The 20,412-nt window shown below is 47.6% G+C and overlaps 1 pseudogene; it reads left to right on the top strand.

The window, feature by feature from the left end:
- LOC128836069 (adenylate cyclase type 10-like) overlaps window positions 1–20,412 on the top strand; it is an 82,532-nt pseudogene that overhangs the window by 17,100 nt on the left and 45,020 nt on the right.

Below are 20,412 nucleotides of genomic sequence, written 5' to 3' on the forward strand. Positions count from 1 at the left end.
ACAGAATCCAGAATCTCTCCCTATTTTTCTGATTTTGACTGTCCTGCTGCAGTCATGACTTGGTCTTTATTTGAAAACATTTAAATTTTGTAAAGAATCAAGTTACCCCTTAAGGGTTAAATACCAAATCTCAAAGTCAACCAACACTGATTACCTGTGTCTGGCAAAAAGGTCTGTCAGTTTTGCAACTTTGAATTAAAGAGTCAAATGGATTTTTAGTGGCATTATAAACAAAACAAAACCAATTTATCTTAAACTTACAAAACAGGAGTTTTACAAACCTCACATATTCCCACAGACAGATACATACACATTTTCTCTCCCTTAACATCCCTCTTATACTGCTTTGTTTTTACATAGCTGTACATAGATTACATTACCTTTATACATTTGGGGCAGTTAAGTTCCAATAGAACCCCCCCACTATGTTCTTTTAGCAAATTTGACTCAATTGTCCATAGTCAAATGATTTTAATTAGATAGTCTCTTTACCTGGATTATTTACAGACATTCCTCTGGGAAAGGGGCCATTTTTCCTTTAGAATGGCTGCAAAGAAACCAAGAATTCTTTTAACAAGATCCTTTTTAACATTTTCACAAAGTTTAACTGTTTAATTCTCTCCAGCCTCTGTAGAGTTAACTTTTCACTCTCTTTCCTTAAATCACTTGTTTATTTCCCAAAATGACACCTTTATCAACTCAGATTTCACCATTTTAAGTATTGTTCCAGGGGTTCATACTTGCACTTACTCCTGACACTATGCCCTTAGGGCTTCCAACCTGTTTTTTTTTTTTTTTTAGTTTCTTTATCTGTTGCTTGCCTGCTTGTCTGGGCCCAATCCTGCTTTTTCCAATGAACCATTTTTGTGAGTGATATTGTGGTCATTTCACAATTTTGAAAGAAATGCTTAAGGAAAGGGCCCAGGAAGGGTGGGGGCTAGTTGAGGAGCCCACCCTCCTTGCTGAATTGGTAATGGAACACTAAAGAATCAGTTTCTGAGGCAGACAACGAAGGGGAACATAACAAGGGGCATTTTATCCTTTTTACAATGAGAGGGGAGTATGAAGGGAGTTGGGATCGATCCGGGGTTGTTGTTAGTGTTTTTTGTCAGAGAACAGGGTGAAGGGGAGCGCTCAGTCTGGTGGTGGGAGAGGAGGCTTTTAATAAAGCTTTTAATTTATTATTTGAATATTTGAGAGAGGTGAGTTTTGATTTTGTCCACCTATGATTTGCCTCTTCCCACCACTGCGTGAAACAATTAACCTCTCCTTTAGCCAATTTAGTTTTAGGCTGACCGAGTTTGTTTTTTTTAAGATGTCCACTCGGTCCTTGTTCCAAGGTTTTAACAGTGGCCACTGAGTTTTGGGATCTCCCTGAGTTAGCCTAGACCATTTTTCCAGAAATTTACAGGAGTCCGGACCCTTCCTAAAACTGAGCCGGCGTTCCTTTAGGGAACTGTCCCGACTTAGACGTCTGGTTACCAATACAGGAGGACTTTACACACACCAATCACACAAAAAGGAAATTCGGGTTCGTCAGAGCGATGCCCGGTGCAACACACAAAAGGAGCCCACAGGCTACTGACTCAATCGCCCTTGCTTTCACACCAAGGGTTTTACCCAAGGTGCGGTGCAGCTGCGATTGTGCAGATTTCACTCACTCAGACCGCGGGGACAGGAACCCCTTGGTCGGCTGATCCCCGGACGGAGATGGCACCCAGACTCAAACACTCCACAGGAGGACGGATAGACACAGAGACAGAACAGTCCTCAGTCCGGACAAAACACAGAAATAATTACCTGACCAGATTCCTGATGTCAGATCCTGGGATCCCTACCAGAACAGAGTGGGAACCAACAGGTTCGATGGCGTAGACCTCACTGTGGTCGTGCACCCTTCCGTTCAGGAGGAGGACCGCTCAGGCCAAATGCCCAGGTGCCGGCTACCACGGTCGTCCTACAAAAACGGTCAGGAATCACACAGCCCCAGTGAAGACGGTTGCCATCTCGGTGGAACCTCCAAATTGTCAAAGTTAGACTCAGGACTCATAGTTTGTCAGACCACTCTGTTTTATTAGCACAGCGCTCTGCTAATACATTCAGATAATGTGAGCCTCCATGCAAGATTCGAACAGTCTTATTTATACAGATAAAAGGGTGCGAACTAAACAAAGGAACAGAGAGAGCAAAATTGTAAAATATGCATGGAGCATAATATGCATATCCTGCTTCCTTGTTAACTCTTATCGATCTAAGACTAATGCTTCACCAATTGCCCTTAAGTGGCAAGTTAAGCAGTTAATGTCTGCTTTCCTGCCCCCCCTGGCTTGCAGCATTTCTCATTTCTACTTAAAGGTACATACAGCATTCTTTAATTCATTCTATTTCTTTAATATAATTCATTTCACTTTCACAGGATCAAACTACTGAAGTACCTTAGGGAGGCAGTTTGGGGCATTTGGTCCTAGAGCTGGCCATTCTGTATCTATTATGTGAATAAACAACTACAATTTATTGGTGCCAGTCTGGCACCTTTCATCGGTGCTGACTGTACCTAGTTTATTTTTACAGAGCTATGACTGTCTCTGAATAGCTTCTAACTAGGACTCATGGACAAAATTCCATCAGAACTGTTTTTCAACGGAAAATTGGGTTTTCTACTAAGCAATTTTTGTTATGAAGAGTGTCTGTTTTCCATGGAAAATTTCAATTTTCCATCAAAAAACCCCAAACAGCTGAAAACTGAAATATTTCGATTTAGAAATCCTGCCACAGTGCCTCATGGGAATTGTATTTTGGTCATCTAATGTCCTCCCTAGCTGGACTACATCTCCCATTGTACACAATGAACAAAGATTCCTCCGATTATTAACCACTTCCCCTCACTAAGAGAGGACATTAAGAAGCATCATGGGTGATGAAGTCAAACTAACAGAGAGTCCTGTGGCACCTTTAAGACTAATGGATGTATTGGACCATAAGCTTTCGTGGGTGAATACCCACTTCGTCAGATCTTGCGTCTGACAAAGTGGGTATTCACCCACGAAAGCTTATGCTCCAACACATCTGTTAGTCTTAAAGGTGCCACAGGACTCTCTGTTGCTTTTTACAGATCCAGACTAAGACAGCTACCCCTCTGGTACTAGTAGTCGAACTAGAGAGCCCAACCTATAGAGAATAATGGGAGCTTGAGGCATCAGAACTACAACTCCCATAAATAAAGTGGCAGCATTTCCAAATCAATTTTTTTGTTTTGTTTTCAGCCAAAGTATTTCAGCATTTGAATTTCTGCTGAAAATCAAAATTTTTAATGGAAAATTTAGATGAAAATTATTTCTTTTTTGTTTGAATTGAAATTGTCAGTGGAAAGAGTATCCCCTTTATTTACTAGCTCTACTTCTGAGTATTTCACATCCATGGAAAGCAACAGGAAGTTGCTAGCCATTAGGGTTGTGGGAAGTGCCTTCACAGTACCTCTGTTCCTTTCTGTTTGGCAAAGGAATGTAAAGCCACCTAAGTTTGGGATCTTCAGGAACTTGCTCTTTTGCCATTTCCTTATATTAAGCTGGGGAGTTTTAGATTACATCTGGATGTTTTTTCTGTGTGTGTTTTCAAGCAGACATTTACAAGCTCCCTTCACGCAAACTCCCAGCAGCAGCAGCAGAATGAGAGCAAAATCCTTCTGCTTGCTGGTCCCCTAGTTAGACCACACAGACAGAATGTACAGTGATGTCCCAAATGAGAGAGTGCTTTTTACTGAGTTCAACTCAAAGTCTTAGTAGATGCTGCACTGAGCAGGTTCAGAAGGGATTATTGAATTGCATATCACTTTATTGCTATCCAGCCAATGTTTCTCAAACTTGTTCATGATGTGGGCACTTGCTACATGCCAAGTACCAAGCTCCAGTTGTTTTTGAGTTATCTGTCTGTGAAGAAAAAAGCATGGGAACAATTATTTTAAATGAGAAGAGTGTAAACATTATGCTCCATATTTGAAATAAATTACTCATTGGCAAAGAGGTGAACTTTGTGGAAACTTATGATCAGGTATAATAATAGGCAATTGTTGATCCACTGGATCATGGTGTACGCGTAAGTGGTCTAGTCAGTGCCTGATGAATCCACCTATGGCTGACAAGTCCAATTTGAGAGTGTGACGGGTTGGATCACAGAAACCCCCTTGGGAGTTGCCACCCGATGTGCCAAGACTACCTCTACCCCTGCTTTCCCTGCCAACTCGGGATCCCAGCACCCTGTCTTGCTGAGCCAGACACTCCCGTCTACTCCAACAAAGACCCAGGATCTGAATTACTTGCCCCAAAGCTGCAGGTTTACCTGAAGGCAGCTAACAGAAGTGTTCCTGTCTTTAACACTCAGATGCCCAACTCCCAATGGGGTCTAAACCCAGATAAATCCGTTTTACTCTGTATAAAGCTTAAGCAGGGTAAACTCATAAATTGTTCGCCCTCTATAACACTGATAGAGAGATATGCCCAGTTGTTTCCTCCCCCATGTATTAATACATACTCTGAGTTAATTCATAAGTAAAAAGTGATTTTATTAAATACAAAAAGTAGGATTTAAGTGGCTCCAAGTAGTAACAGACAGAACAAAGTCACCAAGCAAAATAAAATAAAATGTTCAAATCTATTCTAATCAAACTGAATACAGATAATCTCACCCTTAGAGATGCTTCAGTAAGTTTTTTCCTCAGACTGGACACTTTCCAGGCCTGGGCACAATTCTTTCCCCTGGTACAGCTCTTGTTTCAGCTCAGGTGGTAGCTAGGGGATTCTTCATGATGGCTCCTCCACTTTGTTCTGTCCCACCCTTTTATATATCTTTTGCATAAGGCGGGAATCCTTTGTCCCTCTCTGGGTTTCCACCCCCTCCTTCTCAATGGAAAGACACCAGGTTAAAGATGGATTCCAGTTCAGGTGACATGATCACATGTCACTGCAAGACTTTATTGCCCACTTGCCAGCACACACGTATACAGGAAGACTTACAAGTAAAACACAGCCATCTGTAGACAATTGTCCTGGTTAATGGGAGTCATCAAGATTCCAAACCACCATTAATGGCCCACACTTTACATAATTACAATAGGCCCTCAGAGTTATATTTCATATTTCTAGTTTCAGATACAAGAGTGGTACTTTTATACAAATAGGATGATCACACTCAGTAGATTATAAGCTTTGTAATGATACCTTACAAGAGACCTTTTGCACGAAGCATATTCCAATTACATTATATTCACTCATTAACATATTTTTATAAAACCATATAGACTGCAATGTCACAGAGTAACACAGCTTGTTACAAATCTCATAGATCCAGATATTGTCTGAATGGGAGTCCAAGATTACAGCACACTGCTTTCTTCTTCAGATATAAACAGGTTGTTATAATGGAAACCGATTTGTAACCTTATAACAGATGCTACCGTGTGACCCTTATAATTATGTGTGCATTATTATTATTTATTAACTGACATGCTGTTTAATTCATTGGAGAGTGTTGTTCTAGAAATCCTCAGATTCCTGGAATAAATATCACATATTGTCAAGAACTGATCCAAACCTCCCACCCCCCCAAAAAATAGGTTGGCCTCCAAAATCCGCTTCTAAGATAATTGAGATACATATATTACAAATGGTAAAGTAAAAATGCCCTCCATAACAATCTTGTTTCTCTTGTCAGGGCTATCTGCAGGTCACATCTCCAAAGTTGTTGTTGGAGACAATAAGCACCAATATTTTCTGGTAATTGGCCGAGCAGTGGATGAAGTTCGGTTGGCCCAAAACCTAGCAAAAGCAAGCGAGGTTATTCTATCACCGAACTGCTGGGAACTCTGTAACAGGAACATGATAGAAATAGAAACAATTAAAGATCAAAGATCTGTTAAGGTGGGCAATGTGGAGTGTGCAACAATTGTTCATAACCAGTGGCGTGTGTATTGCTTTGTTATCTAGGTTGGGGTGTGTTTACGTGCCCCATTGTCTTCTGCTGGATGCAACCTCACACGTATGCTTGTGTGTATATCTGTTATTGGGCCTGTATCCAATGGACCAGCTGGGCAGAGGGGGCCGAGAGGGATGGTGATGCGAAAGTTGATGAAGTAAGAAGGCATAGTAGAATGTGGACTTAACTTTGGCTTCCTCTTGCCAGGAGTGGCTGGTCGTTAGGGAATAAGGGGGGTAAGCTCCACCAGTGATCTCAGAACTGGGTAGTGTAGCTGTTGTAGTGCAGGGGACAGAGCCACAGAGCCAGAGTATGGGGCTCTTTACCCATGCTCCCTGCAGCCTCCAGCCCCTGCAAGAGTATCTGCAAGAGAAGGGATGCAAGTGCCAGAGGGAGGAGGTGCAGAGCAGCAAATACCAGAGCTTTCTGAGCAGGGGGCAGGGTTCCGACCTGTGGGGCATCTGAGATTGGTGGTGATGGGTGTCAGGTAGGAGGGGGAAGATTTTGGAGCCTGGGGATGGATTTGCTAGACCTGGAGGGATGTGTGGGAGCATTCTGAGCCTGGGGCTGTCTGGTGACCAGGGCTCAGAGCTGAGGGTGTGGGCCTGAGCTGTGGAGGTCTGTTAGGAAGAGGGAGGATCTCAGCCTGGGGGAAAGGGTATGTTTGTCGGGCGTGTTTCTCAGCAGGTGGGGAGCTGAGGGAAGAGTTGGGTGGGAAGGTTGATGGAGTCGGTTGAGGGTGTGGGTGAATCAGTGACTGTGGAGGGGGTGGTCGGGGTGTGGTAGGGTACAGCTAGATTGGAATGGGAGATATTAGGGCTAGGAGAGAACAAGAAAGGGGTCACAGAAGGGTAAATACTGTTCTCACTTGCCCTGCCTTTTCCTGTAAAAGGCCCCAAGTACTCATCCTGACAGGATAACACCCAATTCCCTGATCCATCCCCCTCGCCAATCCTGGTGTCCCCGCTTTGAACTCTGAAAATACGACCAATCTGCCAGGGAGTGGAAGTGGGAGCATTGCTACCTGCAGCCCACCAGTTATTTTGAGCACCCCCCTCTTACACCTTGCATCGGTTCTTGGAGAGCAGCTGTGAGAATGGGGAGGAGAATCAGACCGTGGGCCTATTGTGATTTTAGTTAGTATCTTTCTGGAGGCACTGAGATAGTTCAGTGACAGGTGTCATGAGAAGAAACTGGGCTTCAGTTCTGCACCTGCATCTGAGTAAGCCCATTGAAATCAGTGGGGCCAATCAGGTGCTTAAAGTTAAGCACGTATGTAAGCATTTGCAGGATTGGGGGCTTGCACAGATACCCAGCAGGAGAAAGATTGTGGAATTGTAAGGCTTTTCACCGCAGCTTTGGAGGCTGCAGAATCTTTTTGTTGCATTCGTTGGGAGCGTCGTCACTTGTTTTGCTCCAGCCAAAAAATCTTTTCTGATTACTGCTGTGTCCTCCATCCAGTTGACAGGGAGGTTGATGATGGAGGTGACAGTGAAGGATGGGAGTGCGTTTTATTGAATAATTCTGCACTAGGCTTGTGGAAGCTGACAGACGCCTTTAATTCTGTGTGCCTTTAGGCTAGATACATAAAGAACATCTCTGAGATTGAGTTCAATGAGTTCTTCTGGAAATGTACTGAATACCTACAGCACTACCCCACGGGTGAAAGTAACAGTGAGTGCCTCTTCCTTCTACTGTGTTGACCCCAGGGAGACGGCAGGCTGAGATTCCTTTGTTTTCCGTCAGTGTAAATGTGAGAGGGTGAATGGACTGCACATGGGGGCCCCTGCCCTATACCCCTTTGAGTTCCTGTGTCCTCCTCCATTCCCTGCCACCAAAATCCTGAGGCAGCCAGCCTGCATTTCAATTCCTTCTCCCCCCTGCTGGCTTCAACCTGTCTGGACACCAGCAAGGGCTACGCTGACTGTGGAGGAGAAGAGACCCTCTCCCTACTTTCTGTGTCAGCTCTATGGAGACCCTGGCTGGCACGAAGAGACACTATAGGGAACCCTGCTCAGTGCCTACAGTCTTTCTGGGTGAGCAAGCTTTCAGTGGTGCGGATATAAGCACACAAGGAATTTTCTGGGGCTGGAGCACCCACGGGAAAAATATGGTGGGTGCTGAGCACCCACTGGCAGCCCCCCTACCAGAACCTCCCCCTCCCCCCAGTCCCTTCTGCCCACCGGTGGGCCCCACCGATCTGCGCCTCCCCCTCCCTCCCAGCGCCTACCACGGATCAGCTGTTTCGCTGTGTCAGGAGGCACTGGGGGAGAGGGAGGAGGAGAAAGGGTGCAGTGTGCTTGGGAGAGGGATGGAACTGGGCAGAGAAGGGGTGGGAAGGGGTAGAGAAGAGGCGGGGTGGGGCGGAGCAGGGGTTGGAAGAAGCAGGGCAGAGCTGGGGCCTTGGGGGAAAGGGTGGAGTGGGGGCAGGGCCTGCAGAGAGCCGGGGGGAACCCCCCCCCGGCAGATTAGAAACTCGGTGCCTATGGAACTGTGATTTGCATTTTCAAGATTGTAAGTGAAATAGGTTAGACAAGAATCTCCAACCCCATCCAGGCACTGTCCAGTCCCTACTGGTAAAAGTCTGCCCTTGAGCAAAGCCAGAAATAAAACCCTATGGTTTAACCACAAGTCTTCCTTCTGCTATTGAAAGCATTGAATTTCCTCCCCTAGGGATCCTCAGAGCAACCTCCACATTGTCTCCTAATGATGAGCTGGAGAAGTCCCTCCGGAAGTATGTGATGAGAAACATTCTGGAGAAGGTACTGCAGTAACTTCACAGAATTTTATTTTTTGGCTTGACGGTCTGTGCTTTACACAGCTAGAATTTTTCTGAGGTTCTCCTGATGCTACAGAGGAAAATACAAGAAACCCTGCAGTGGGTAGTTGTGGATCAACTTGTTCACATGGAAAGTTTTTTCCTTCCCCCTCCCTTGGTTTATGACCTGAGGCATGAGGGTTTAGATCCCTTCCAAAACTATTGGATTTTATTTAAAAAAATCCTTACTATTATAACACTGGATGTTGTCATAATTTTTTGAAATCTGCCGAGTTCTTGACTGCAGGCAATGTGTTCCACAGGCTAATTGTAAGGTGTATGAAAAAGTTTTTCCTTTGTTCTGTTTAAAATTTTAAAGTTTATGGGGAGACCTGGGTTGTAGCAAAGTCACATTAACAGGCTCTGCTCAGCTATCTCCCCCTTTATCCCCTTGGTGCCTAGCCTCATTTCCCAGTCCTGTGCTGAAAGGATCATCGTCCTGAGACTGGAGAGTACTTCCCATTGATGGGGGCCCCCTCCTTTCTATGGCAATAGCTGATCAAACATCTTTGCCCTCGTGGAGTTAGCACCTGTATCTGAGAGCAGAGTCAGCTCAGCTGGAGGAGGGGTATATGAAGTAGTGAATGCTTCCCACTCACCAGGAGTACGGACTGTTGAGTACATCTGGCTCTTCTCTTTCAGATTGACGACAACCAACCTCTAGAATATTTATCTGAGCTTCGGCTGGTCACAATTGTCTTTGTGAACCTGCAGTTTGACAAAAGCGCCAATACCTTGCATCTGTGCAAGGCCATCCACGATGCCAATGTGAAGATCTAACACATCATCCACGTCTTCAGCGGCAAAATCAACAAAGTCTTTATGTTTGACAAAGTGGGTCAGAGCTTCAAGGCCATTCCAGTTGGGCAGCTGGAGCCAGCAAACATTCCCCTGAGACTCCGGGACTAGTAGGAGGCAGGAGGGACAGTGGCATTGTCATTAGGGATAGAGAAGGAAGGAGGAGGGCAGGGATCAGGAGGAATGATAAAAAGCTTGGTGCTGAAGAGACTGAGTCTGAGGCTGTGGTGGGGTCTCCCAGAGCATTTTGGGGGTACTGTATGACAGCACTACTCTAACAGGGTGGGTGGGAGAGCTGGAGCACAGTGGAACTATTTGCCACAGACATTGATACTGATTTGCTCTTTGGAAAAAACCCTCACCCCTCTGGTGTTTTCTTTCCCCTCCCTGGCAGGGCTGCACATTCCTGTGTGTGTTCGGGCTCCCTGGGGATAAGCAGGCTGACGAGAGCGCCCACGCCTGGGACAGCGCATTTAAAATCTTCAACTTCTGTTAAGTTTCAGAGTAACAGCCGTGTTAGTCTGTATCCGCAAAAAGAAGAACAGGAGTACTTGTGGCACCTTAGAGACTAACAAATTTATTAGAGCATAAGCTTTCGTGGACTACAGCCCATCCGAAGAAGTGGGCTGTAGTCCACGAAAGCTTATGCTCTAATAAATTTGTTAGTCTCTAAGGTGCCACAAGAACTTCTGTTAAGTAAGCAGGAAGGTGCAGTTCTCCATGTTGCCTACAGGAGTGCTAATGGGCTTGTTTGTCATCAAAACTCCCTCGTCCCAACAGGAGGGCCCCCCTATGGGCAGTAGGCAGTGACATGACAGCTGGGAGAGAAAATTTGGGATTAGCCCAGTTTACCTGGGCTCCCCCTCACTCTACATGACCCAGACCTCCTAAGACAGCTATGTGCCACTGGAGCAATAGAACCTCAGCCTCAGAGGTGATACTGGTAGGTGCAGTTGATGGAGCTTTTGTGGTGACTGGCCATGAATCTGGAACCTGCTCAGGATGACCGTGAACCTCAGCATCATTCAGAGCAAAATGCAAAGCCAACCACCTTCACTGACCTATCCCACAACAGCCCAAGAAACTCCAATCGACAAGTCCAGTCCCTGCAGAAAAGAGAGAGTAAAAAACTAACGACACCAGCTGTGCAGGATTCTCAGCTCCATTTGCGTGAGAATGGCAAATTCTTTGATCTCTAAAGGCATTTTTCCCCCTTGAGAGCATTGGTAACAGGACAAAGAGCATGAGCCAAACCCCTATTGACTGTCACCCCCCACCCCACTGGCCTCTGAAGGACCCATCAAGTCCTTCTTGGCTGCAGTCAGTGGAGGAGCTCCCTGCTAAAGGGGACCCCGAGGCCTGTCAGCCAGCAGGACTCCAGCAGTGCTTGGAGAGAGCCCTTCACCCTCTGCTATCTTCCAGCATGCTCTGGTCTGGTTGCTGAATTTTTGAGGCCTGTGGCTTGGCACGCAGGCACTGCTGACTTCACCGAGGCTTCAAATAAAACTCCTGCATGTTTGTGGGACCAGAGCCTTTGTCCCCTTTTGTGTCTATAAATGTCAAAACCAATCCAAACTCCACTCCCTTTTTACACCACTGGCACTAACCTTGTTAAGTTTTTGTGTAACCTGACTCCCTTTTTCTGCTGGGACGTTCCTCCAGCTCACGACTCTCCAGCAAGGAGAATTCAGACTGGCACACTCAGAGGGCAGCATTTATATTCAGCCGGGAATAGTGCGTGATAGCCAGTAAGGGGTGTGTGTGTCTTGTGCTTTGCCCAGTAGCCACTCCTTTTAAGGGGCATGCAAACCATGAAGAGCCAGGGAAATTCAACCAGTCACACGTGAGAGAATTAAATTCCAGGTGTGAGTACCCTGTGAGATCAGTGTCCAGGGACAATTACAGTTAAGCAGTTTTTTGCTGTGTGCACCCATTATAAATATGGGAGACATACACATACCATAGCAGTGGGTGTGGTATAACAGCCTGGACAGCTGGATGATGCAAGGTGGGAGGAACTCTACACCCATCTCACCACTCCCCCACTCATGGAAGCATTTTAAGCATGCATGATTTCTACTGTGGGCAGATGAATGTGTTCAGAAAATGTGAATACTTCCCTGAACTTTCAGCCAGGGCTTCACCTCCAGTTCCACACCAGGAAATGAGGGTTCAGTTGTGGCTTTGCATTACAGGGAGGACAGGGACTCACCACCCATGGGGAGGTCAAAGAGACATTGTGCCTGTGGAGTTGCCTAAGGAATGCGGCCTCTGTGGCACACTTGCAAAGGATGGACATGGGCTCCCTTTGGCCTGGAGTCAGCTCTGCTAGCTGGGGTGGAGAGGAGGTGGGGCTGTGGCCCATCTCTCTGGGGAGGCTAGTTCCAACAGCAATGCCAGCTCATGGCATTCTGCACTCTGGGAAGCACAAGAACTGTCATTACATGGGGGTGTGCGTGAGGGAAGCTCCTTGCCCTCTTCTCCATCCCTTTTGCACACACACAGAGCTGCACACAGGCTGTTGGGAGACCTAGCTGGCTGATGTGGGGATAGTCAATACAAATTAGCACTACAGGAGTGGGGGTGGGGAGAGGGTGCATGAGCAGATGTGGCAAGAGGGACTGGACATTTGGGATTGTTGACTCCATGTTGCTCTCATTGCTTGCTAGGCTAGTTTCCATCGGGGTTACCAGCGGGCCAGTGTTCTGCGGAGTAGTTGGCCATCATGTAAGGCACGAATACACAGGTACAGTCTGTTTCTCTGGTCCTGTGCATGTTTGGTATCCCCTGGGTACCCACAGAGTGTGTGTGTAGGCTGCGTATTTTTGCTGGTGGAGGGGTATGTATGCATGGATACATATGGAGCGGTTCATAGGAGGATAAGCGGGAGCTCAGTTAACTTTTCAGTGCCCATTTTCTTGCTCTCTCCACCACACAGTCATTGGCCAGAAGGTGAATCTTGCTGCCCGGATGATGATGTATTATCCGGGGTTAGTGTCCTGTGATGCACTGACCTATGCCAACTCCAGGCTGCCTCATTACTTCTTTGAAGAGCTCCCCCGGACTGAGATGAAAGGAGTTGTGAATCCCGGCGTGGTCTATCATTATCTTGGCATCAGTGAGAAACCGTAAGTGTCCCCTGTGACATCATGCTCGGAACACTCAGAACTGTGAGCCACTGTTACCACTCTGCCTTAGCAAGAGCAAGAGCTTTGGTGCTGCTAAGCTGTGTGGCAGGTCCCTGACACACCAGTCTGTCTGCCTTGCCAGCAAACTTCTCAAGACTCTGCCAGTCTAAATGTTGGCTTGCCGGTAACAATCAGTGAGTCCCAGCTGCCAAGTTCCCCAGAAACGTCTCCCTGCAGCATCCAGTCCCTCTCACTTTACGCTCACTGCCTCCAAAGAGACAGAGCCACACACCAGCCTGTTAGGTTAGCTGAAACCTCACACTTCACTTTAATACACAGCACTGAGATGGTTTTGTAATAAAATAAGACAAAGGTTATTCACAAAGCCCTTGGGTTTAAGTGATGCTAAGCAAGGGGAAAAGAGACAGGCAAGGCCACTGTAATAGGTCCTAGCCGGGGCTCGACCCTTCCGGGCAGGAGGGGAGCCACACCAACTCACTACTGTGGGAACAAGCAGTCAGTTAGTCCCAAAGCTCTGGCTCTTTGATGCAGGGCGGGGCAAACACAGTTTAGCTCAGGCCCTTGTTGGCAGGGGGCTGAGTGAACAAGCAGTTCAGGTATGGCACGCCTAGGCTTTCTGTAGCCGAGCGTTGGGTGAGGGGGAAGCCTGCCACCCGTGAGCGGGGGTGGCAGGGGGGGGAACGCAGGCCCACCCACTCCACTGCATTCCAGCCCGGGGCCCTAGCAGCGGTTACTGCCGCTGCTGGTCAGTGGGGTATCCAGACCGCAACACACTGACATAGGCTCACACTCGGTTGCAGCCGGACCGGGGTCGGCTACCCCCGGGCTACTTCCACGATCCCCCTCAAAGCCTACCTCGTTCGTCGCGCTGGGCTCGGGCCAGTCCATCTGCATGGGCTCCTCTCTGCCAGGGCTCGGTGGCAGGTCCGGTAGCTCTGCCGGGAAGTCAGGCCAAGGGTCCTCAGGTGGCTCCTCTGGGTAGCAGCAGGGGCGGAGGGGTTCGGGTACAGTCTCACCCTCAGGGTTGGTGGGGTGGGGTTCCCAGGGATTCTCCCAGTGACGGGAGTGGACGGGCTCTGGTGGCTCCTCCTCGTAGTGTGCCCGGGGTAGCTCGGGCCAGCTAGGGTCCAGGCCTCGGTCTTCAGCGGTCTCCTGGCCGGGAGCTCCCGGCCACACGTCTGCTCCCTGAGGTGGCTGGCCGCCGACTGAGCTCTGGCGGCCAGCCTTTATACTTCCTGTCCCGCCCCTTGACTTCCGGGGGGGCGGGGACAGGTGGTGGTGGTGGTCCCATCCACTCTGGTGCCTGCACGTGTGCTCCCTCTTCTGGGCAGGAGGGGAGCCACACCGACTCACTACAGCCACAAACAAAACAAAACAAAACACACTTTCTAATGATGAAAATTGAATCTTAGCAAGTTGCAATCTTTGCCTAAGCAGTTTCTCACTTACATCATGTTTCCAGCAGCTCTTGCCTTTCAGGCCAAGAGAATCCAGCTTTCATAGGCTCAAAAGGTGCTGTACTCTACTCTCCCTGCAGTGATAGAGAACTAAAAGGTCTTTTTGTTCCCCTTATATTACTCAAAGTCCAGAGTCTTCTCCCCCGTTTGTTTAGCTTGATGTCTTTGTTTTCCTTATATGTAAATATACTTCCATTGTCCTCTGCTGGTAGCCCAGCTGGTCAGACAGGTAAATACACATGCCTTTGCCTAGGGCAGGCTGGATTTTATGCTCTACTTCTCAAACACTTTTCATGAATATATTTCCAGCACACATCTATAACTCTTTGTACTCAACCTGTACATAGATCACACAATGATTTTTGGGACCAGCATGGCACCAGTTTACATACGATATCTTTCATGACACCTTTGAGATATATATCATGACAACAGTGTGTTGGGACAATGAGTGTGTCAGACCTGATGTGAGTTACAGTAGGGGGGCCCTCTGCTAGTTGGCACTGAGGGGCTCCAAGAGTCACACCCCCATTTTACAATGGTGGAGGGGGAGGGGTGATGAAAGGGCAAATTTCCTTTGATCAGCACAAAGGGGGTGTGTGCTGTCCTGTCTGTTCAAAGCCACAATGTGCATCAACCTTGCCTGAATCCAGAGCATCATCTCACAGCTGGCCTAGGGAATTTAATCTCCAAAATCCTGTACTTCCCCACACAAGATCAACTCAAGCCAACTTAGTCAAGGAGACAAACAGCTGCTTGGACAGCAAATAGCTCAGTGTAAAAATACCTTCAACTGGCATATCTTTAATCAATCCTCATGTTTGAGAGAATGGGTAACTATAGTGTCTCATTTGCATCTCTCTCCCACTTCCACATCAGCTCCAGCTAGTAGGAGACTGGGAACTGCACCATGGAAATGTAGAAGCATTCAATGTTTCTCCATACACCTAGACAGCCCTCTAGACTCAGTCCAAATGACTTTCAGTTCAGATTAAGGGGCACAACAAACTAAGAAAGAACAAAAGTAAAGTCTCCATGAGGGAGCAGTTTGGGTCCCTTCTTTGGAACATGCTGCATCAGCTGTGCTGTCAGAAATTTAAAGGTGCAGTACAACCCCCCGCCCACATTCATAGCAATTGTGGTGTAGCTAGCTAGTATTGAGTTCAGAGACCAAGGTTGCATGTGTTCTGTTTTTTCATATATCCTGATACCTCCTTTCATCAACAACTGTTTATATAATATCTGCCTTGCTCTCATTGTCCAAATCCAAGGCTCCATTCCTACAAATTCTTCTATGTGGAGGGAGCCCCATTAAAGTCAATGGGAGTCTGTATGTGGGGAGCAATTTGCAGGAGTTGGGCCATTGTTAATGTATAGCTTGCTAAAGAGAGATTTTAAAAAGCAGCGCATGAGCTCAGAGTAATCGTCGATTTCATTCACCTTCTTACTTATTAATGGCTTTACTTTCTTTTTCCCATGACATGTTTATAGAAACTCTTATTCTCCTTACAGCCTTTGCCTAATATGAACTCATTCTGCTTTTTTTGCTTTCCTTATCTTTTCCTCTGCAAGCTTTATTGAATCTGTCTATTCCTACTTGTCTCTCATCTCTCACCCATTTACAATACAGAATTGTTTGTTACCTTCAGATCCTTGAGCAGCTTCAGGAAGCCAGGCTAATAGGCATTGCATTGCATTGCATTGTTCTTTACTAGAGAAATCATAGACTGCTGTGCTTCATTTCCTTCTTAGCTCTCCAATTCTCACCGATGAATATTAATACACCCTCCCATTACACCAGGCGCATTAGACTCCTTAATTATTGATGTTCCTTTAGCGCTCTTCTGAAGGGAAACCCCATGACATTACTTCACTCCATCTCAACTTGAGCTTTTGGGTGCAGGAGGCTAAGAATAATGAAACCTTCCTTGGAAGCAGTGCTTGGATTCAGAGAGAGTCGGCAGCCCAGCTGCGCCCCCACTCAGGGGCGGCTCTAGGCACCAGCAAAGCAAGCACGTGCTTGGGGCAGCCCATTTGCAGGGGCGGCAGGGATACAGCATGGGAGCTGAGAACCAACAGGGGGCCCTGGGAGCTGTAGTTCCTTGGTTAGCTCCCTGCCTACAGAGCCAGCCCTGGAGCAGGGAAAGAACTACATTTCCCAGCATTCCCTTGGCCACTACCAACAGGAAAGGGGGGGGGGAAATGAGGTAGCTGAGACCTCATGCTGCAGCCTGCCCTGAATGGAGAGCTGCACTGTGAGTAGGGATACCATATTTTAACATTAAAAAATAGGACACTCCACAGGGAGGGAGGGTAGCCCCACCCTGCCACCATCCACCCCCTCTGACTGCCCCCCACAGAAACCCCAACCCATCCAACCCCCCCTGCTCCCTGTCCCCGATCACCCCCTCCCGGGACCCCTGCCCCTAACTGCCCCCCAGGACCCCGCCCCCTATCTAAGCGCCACTGCTCCTTGTCCCCTGATTGCCCCCTCCTGGGACCCCTGCCCCTAACTGCCCCTTGGGACCCCATCTAAGCCTCCCTTCTCCTTGTCCCCAACTGCCCCCTCCTGAGACACCCCCCCAACTTCCACCCTAGGACCGCACCCCCTACCTGTCCCCTGACAAACCCCTGGGACGCCCATGCCTATCCAACCGCTGCCTGTCCCCTGACTGCCCCCCCCAACTCCCTGACCCATATAACCCCCCCTTCTCCCTGCCCCTGACTGCCCCCCAGAACCTCCACCCCATCCAACCCCCCAGCCCCCTTACTGTGCCACTCAGACCAGCGTGTCTGGCTCCGCGCAGCGCCAGACACACTGCTGCATACATGCTGCCGTGCTCCCCCGCAGAGCCACAGCCCCCTTCCCCCCCCCCCCCCCCCCCAGCACCTGCCTTCCAGATTTGAACACCTCAAAATTCAGGAGTGCTCAAGCTCAGTTTGGGCAGCTGTTACTTCATTTCTCCCAAATCAAATATACGGATCCACTGTAACTTGCTGTAGAAAAAAGGATAAAATTGAGCAAGAAATGCTTCCCAGTGGTTATTAGGACTGGAATTGCTATTTTCAACAGCCATTGCCTTTTTTTTTGTTTGTTTGTGTAAAAGGAAGATAGTGATATTGCATTGGCAAATTACCCATAGAAAGAAAGAGTGGAAGAAAAGAATAATAAAGGCACCTCAACTTTTCCTCATTAGTGTAGGACAGTCTTATAATATGCATCCAGATATCCTCCAATCACACAAGCTGAAAATTGTTCCACTTTACTGCAGTTCTGTAACCATATGGGAACCAATCCTGTCTGTGTTCTGTGCACATCTAAAATTCCTGCTGAATGACCTGCCGTGGGAGCGAGTTACCAGTGACCCAGGGCTGCGGCGGAAGGAGGGTGCAGGTGGGGAGGGGAGAGAGCCCAGGGCTGGGGCGGCAGGAGGTGTGTGTTGGTTGCAATGGTGGGGAGGAATGAGGGAGTCCAGAGCTGGGGCGGCAGGGGGTGGGGATGGGGGTGGAGGGGGAGAGCCCAAGGCTGGGGCAGCAGGGAGGTGCGGCGAGGAGCCCAGGGCTGGGACGGGGGAGCAGCCAAAATTTTTTTTGCTTGGGGCGGCAAAAAACCTAGAGCCGGCCCTGCCCCCACTCAGTCTGACCAGGAGTATTTTCGCTCTTTAACTGCAGCTTTCCTTTCTCCTCCTCCTTGCAGAATGATTGGCCAAGCGTATCTCACCAAGGAGAGGTCTGAGTATTACCACTTACTGGGTAGGTGGACAGAGCTCTTCGGAACTCCAGTTGGTTTGTCATTAGGAACCTGTGGAGCAGTTGTTGCTGCTGGGAAGAGGATGCCCAAGGAAGAGATGGATGTGGGGGGAAATGTCTGAGGGGGACCCACTACTTGAGGATATTAAGTGACTGACCATTGGGATCATTCAGAAATGTAAAGCTCTGAGATGTGCTCGGGATGCTCTTAAAGATACAGGGCCTTTACACTGACATTGTGGTGCCTGATCCTGCAGGTCTTATATGGTGCTATGGACCGCAGGATCTATCCATGGTCAGACAAGAGTATGGAATACATGTTTGCAGTGTTGTTGTAGCCGTATTGCTCCCAGGATAGGACAGAGACAAGGTAGGTGAGAGAATAGCTTTTATTGGACTAGTTCCTGTTGGTGGAAGAAACAAACTTTCCAGCAGAGGTGTTAACTGCCCACTTCATTTTAAGTGGTCTCAGGCAACATGTGTGATCTCCTTATGCTTAACCATCTGTGTGTAGCTGTGACACTCTAGTTACCTTCCCCAGACCTGAAGAGTAGCTCTGTGAGACTTGAAAGCTTGTCTCTTCCACTAGCCAAAGTTGATCCAATAAAGATATTCCTCATACTCACCACCTTGTCTCGAAGGAATACATGCACATTCTTACCCCTCATATTCACTCCCTTTGTGTCTTTGATTAGCATCTTTTCACTTTACTGACAAATGGGGTTGAAACAAAATGCTAGATTCCAGCACCCCAATACTTCCAATGGGGGGAGGGATAGCTCAGTGGTTTGAGCATTGGCTTGCTAAACCCAGGGTTGTGAGCTCAATCCTTGAGGGGGCCATTTAGGGATCTGGGGAAAAAACAACCCCCCCCCCCCCCAAAAAAAAAACCTACCTGTCAGGGACAGTACTTTGTCCTGCTAGTGAAGGCAGGGGACTGGACTTGATGATCTTCAAGGTACCTTCCATTTCTATGAGATAAATACCAGGTGAGCCCCACCTCATCTCTAAATTTTAATTCTGTTGCCCTGTAGGAGCTGATGAATCTCCTGGTTGGCAGGCTGGTAAGGAGAGATGTAAATTATACTTCCCTGTGCCAGCTCCAGTGAATGTAGCTCAGGGTCTGTAAAGGAGACTGGATACAAATCTGAAGAGTGACACCGGGTATTGGAATGAACAAGTGGTTGTGTGACGATAGGAATAATGTGGTCACACTTCTTTGTGTGTGTGGTGGGGAGGGTAGCAGCGGTGTGCTGGAATCTGGACAGTCAGGTTTGGGAATAAGCTAGAGAGGGGAGTTGCAATTATCAAAATGAGTGGGGAGAAAGGGATAGATAAGGATTGCAGCAGAGGTGGAAATGAGCCAGTGACTTATGCATGCATTTCCGATATGGGTGGAGAAATACTGCCACTGCTAAGCAAAGAGGGAAAGGGACGTGCATTGGTTTTTACTTTCTTAAAGTCACTCCATGTTTCTTAGGTCGGGAAAAAGAGCTTGAAATCTATGACACTTTATTGAAAGGATTTGTGGGGTCTACAGAAGGCCGCGTCATAATGTATGAAGCCTTATGGGCTATGGAAAGAGCCAGTTACTTGCTGAAATTGCCTACTTAGGCCAGGAGGCTGGCCACAAGTAAGTGTCTTTAACTTCACTTTGATACACCTGACCCCCTGTGCCCCACACACCTCTGCCCTTGCATCGTGATCCTGAGCTGCAACATTCCTACAGAGATTGCAATAATGCCAAATAGTATGGAGGCTTTGTGAGGCTGGCACAGATTGAGATGGCCAAATGCCTGTCTAATTGGCTGAAAGCTGACCTCTAATGGCTTAAATGAGCCCTGCATGGGGGACAGGAGCTTTTAGTAACTTCCTCCTTTAGTACAACTATTATTTCACGTACAGAAATAGCCAGCACAGTCACAGGGGCGATGAAACAACCAGTGGTCCAATCATACCTATCAATGCCAGCCTGCTGTTCTGATTCTTCATTTAATAAATGAGGCAATCTGAAAGATTCACTTATGGTTGGATGGGTCCTTTCGTGATTCAAAGGATTAACCTCACCTGCTCTTTGATTAACTGTGGCTACTTGTTCAGTTGATTTGTTGAGCTATCCACCTCCCATGAATCAGGAGGAATAGCCGTCCATCTGTTTTCTGGCAACATATGGGAAGTGTGATTTCTGGGAACCTCAAAACTAGCAGGGCATGAAAACGCATCAAAAAGAGATGGCTCTCCCATCCATCCTATGAGAGATTCCTTGGTTGTGGCTGTCATGACCCAGACCAAGTCAGATTCATGTTTCAGTGCTATTCGACTGAGATGCTAAAGAGGAAACATGTCTAACAAGACAGTGTATATGGGAGAGCTGCTAAAAAATAAATTGGGGGCATTTTGCAAATTTGTTTTATTAAGTCTCCCCTCATTTTCCCCCCCTTCAATATTAACAAAAAAAGTCCTTTTTACCTTT

Source organism: Malaclemys terrapin, chromosome 4, assembly GCF_027887155.1.
Source record: "Malaclemys terrapin pileata isolate rMalTer1 chromosome 4, rMalTer1.hap1, whole genome shotgun sequence".
Lineage (NCBI taxonomy): Eukaryota > Metazoa > Chordata > Testudines > Emydidae > Malaclemys > Malaclemys terrapin.